This window comes from Piliocolobus tephrosceles, chromosome 3 (assembly GCF_002776525.5).
Source record: "Piliocolobus tephrosceles isolate RC106 chromosome 3, ASM277652v3, whole genome shotgun sequence".
Classification (NCBI taxonomy): domain Eukaryota; kingdom Metazoa; phylum Chordata; class Mammalia; order Primates; family Cercopithecidae; genus Piliocolobus; species Piliocolobus tephrosceles.
The window spans coordinates 169505762-169509398 of record NC_045436.1 but is presented as its reverse complement, the minus strand read 5'-3'; the positions used below and the strand labels follow the sequence as shown (position 1 = coordinate 169509398).

At 41.8% G+C, this 3637-nt stretch overlaps 1 pseudogene; it reads right to left on the bottom strand.

Moving 5' to 3' along the window:
• Positions 1–2554: 2554 nt before the first annotated feature.
• On the bottom strand, positions 2555–3410 carry LOC111538975 (annotated as a pseudogene).
• Between the last annotated feature and the right edge of the window lie 227 nt (positions 3411–3637).

Sequence of the window (3637 nt, the reverse complement as noted above, 5' to 3'; positions counted from 1 at the left end):
GAACTGGGAAAGCACTACTATGCTCACTGGCTGTTGTGTTGTAGGATTCTTTTGTTTTCCGTGGGAATACAATCTTTCTTTAGTTGATGTGCTCTGGATCTGAGAACTCCTCAGGGCCGTAAACTGGGCAGTCAAGACTTTCTACCATTTGAGACCAGCCTGGGCAACAGAGAAAGACCTTGTCTCTACTAAAAGTTAAAAAAAGGAATCAGACAGGTGTTGTGTTGCGAGCCTGCAGTCCTGACTACTTGGGAAGCTGAGACAAGAGGATCCCTTGAGCCTAGAGGTTCAAGGCTGCAGTGAGCTGTGATTAGACCACTGCACTCCAGGTGGGAAACAGAGCAAGATCGTGTTTCAAAAAAAATAAAAAGAGACTTTTTACAGAGGCAGCAGACCTTAGTCTCTTGATCATCCATTCTCTGTGAACTTTTTTTTTTTTTTTTTTGGAGACAGGGTCTTGCTCTGTCACCCAGGCTGGAGTACAATGGGGTGATCATGACGACTCACTTCAGCCTCAAACTCCTGGGCTCAAGATCCTCCTGCTTCAGCCTCCTAGGTAGCTGGGACAACAGGCGCATACCACTACACCTGACGAATCTTTGTATTTTTTATAGAGATACGGTTTCACCATGTTGCCCAGGCTGGTCTGGAGCTCCTGGACTCATGTGATCTGCCCGTCACAGCCTCCCAAAGTGCTAGGATTACAGGCATGAGCCACCGCACCTGACTCTCATTCTCTGAACATTTTTGGTCATGTATTCTAAGCAGTACACTTTCTGGTTGCCCATCTATTTTGCACCTAAAAATACTATGTTCTGTGAGCCATTGCCATGATCCCTATGGGACAGATGCCTCTGGCTGCCATTTCAGTCTTGCTCTCTATCACAGTAACTGGTTTCACATTATTCTTTTTCTGACTGTTAAGGGCTGTCTCCTGGCCTCTTCTATTCCAGAGTCTTATCCTCACTGCTATTAGGGAGCCCACTTCTGTAACAACTTCTCCTATCATCACTCCCGACCTACAGAGGACAATTACTGCTCAGTTTTGTACTGCCTGTGACTCTCTCACCAGAGCCCTCTATCATTTTTGTTAATAAAATGTCCTCTAGCCATCTTATTGTTTTTGTTTTTAATTTGGCTACATTTTTATTCAAGCATGGTCATTTTCAAAATAAATTACAAACTAAAAATTCAGTAATACTTTTGCAAAGACAATTCAGAAAGATTTTTTGCATGGTATCATACATTGTATTTAACTGTCCCTCTTTTTAGCTAAAAAACAAGATAAAGAAAGTGGAATTTTCAGTCGAAAATACAGTGTTTTCGTAAGATCATATCAAAAGTTCCCAAATTTGGAACTTCCAGTAATTGGAAAAAAACAAAAACAAATAATAAAATTGAAAAATCCCATCTCACAATTAATGTTCCAAAACACAATAAATGCTCTTCTCTTTACATAAAATTTGCCCAAATGATCAATATCATGTTCCTTTTTTACTAAAATATAGCTGTATACTGAAGAACTATAATACTATGCACTATAGTATGAAATAAATAAAACTAGGAAATATAAAATGAGCCACACAAATAAAATGTTATTTGACCTAAAATTAAATGAATGCCAAAAAATTTTTTTGTTGTTGCAAAACAGTTTGGTGTAATACTGATAAAATTAATGAACAAAAAAGTACAGAAAATAATTGCACAAACATATGTAAACTAAGGAACTGCTGCCTATTCTTCTAATACTGACATGGGTGCTTCAAAGAACAGGGTGAGCTTAACACTGAAGCTGGTGCAAAGGTAACCTATGTTACCCTCTTAATACTGTACAAGGATGGCACTTGCAGAAACACAGAGTAAAAGGTTTGCCTATAAGGCTTTTAAAACCACCTTACAAAGGCTTTATTTCTCATCTTACTTTTTCCTTTACATCCAGGTCACTTTAAGACTTCGGTATCTTAAATTCACACATGCAACACTTCAAGTTCCTTAACGGAAAAAAAAGAAAAAAAAAATTGAGGCCTAAAATTGTATGGTTACTTAAGCTGGAAAAAAAAAAAGGGGGGGGGGGGGGAAATTGATGAATAGCAAAGGGAAAGTACAGAGAAATCATAATACTGATGCATTGTAGTGCGAGCAAATTAAAAAGGAACAATAATGATGTATGGTAGTGCTGGCACCTTTTAAAAATGTACTCATGTAAATTAGACATAGTTTTTTAAAGTTCGTAGTGATACTTAAGTAGGGTGCAATTTTCACAATTTTCTAGTTGTGCTTAAAGTATAAATGCTATTAAACACAGGAATTAGTCTCTGAACCACATAATTTTTAGGCCTTAACACTGTACAAAATTTTTGCATAATGCAGTCTTTAACAATACCCAGCTCCAACTCTGTCTACATCTGTCTTGGCTGAACTGCCCCTTCTGTCCCTCTCCACAGCTTCCTGGAAGCGTCAGGCACGTGCATGAACAGCTTAACACAGCAGTGTTTTCAAACAGGTAACAATACTACTGGAGAAAAACAAAAAAGGAAGCTTCAAATGCAGTAGTTTATTCCATGTCATCTTCCCTATTGTCCTCCTCGTGGTCTGATTTAGTTTCCATTTTCCCATCCTCCGAACTACCGTACATGGAGTAATCTCCAGTTTCTTCTTCATCTTGTGTCGTTTCGGGATCCGTATCCATGGACTTTCATTTTCATTTTCTTCCTCTTCCGCCTCGAACCCCTCGTCGCCATCTTGTCTGCCCAGCTTCCCGTAGCCATCCTCGCCTTCCTTCTTGCGCTCTTTCTCGCTCTCGCCATCCCTCGCGATACTCGCCCGCTCCTCCGAGTCCGAGTACTCTGGAGGGGTAATGCTCTGCAAGTAAGTCCGGTTCATGAGCAGCTCGGTGGGTTCCAAGTGCCCTGTCTCGCGCGCCTTGCGCCCCGCCGCTTGCCGCTCCCCCGCCTCCCGCTTGCGGTAGGAATACTTGTGATTCCTGTGCTGCGAGTATGTGCCCGAGTGTGAGAAGCGCTTGCCACGTTTATCACACTGATAGGGCTTCTCCCCCGAGGGAAGCCTTGAATGCGCGATAAGGCGGTGCTTGTGTATAAACGCTTTCTTACAAATCTGACACTGATGTGGTCTGTGTGTTCGTATTTATGTCGCAGAAGGGAACTGCTTTTCTGGAATTTCTTGCACATAAGTCACATGCATACGTGCCACTCTGTCTTCTTGGTCTTCTTGCGAGACAGACAGGAGTCGGAGTGTGTCATAACTTCGAGGCCTGACATGTAGTCTTGTGCTTCATCAAGCAGTTCTCCCTGAAATCCTTGTTTCCGTTGGTACTTTCTCCTTTGTTGCACATCAGCAAAGGTAGTTGCTCCAGGTGGGCAGGTGTAGGCTATATGTGGTAGCAAGCTCATTTAATCCAGTGCTGGGTATGGTCGTAGCCCAGGAATACTGGTCTAAATTGGTGGCATGAAAGTAGGAGGGGGAAATGCGCTTTGAGGTGGAAGAGCTGTGTATAAAGATTTGGCACTAAAAGGGTTCATGCCGAACGCTGGGTTAGTGCTCTTGTTGTCCAGATTATTGGAATTTGAAAACTTCTTGAAGAAGTCAAGTTCAGAGGTTCATCTGAGTTTTCAGATGA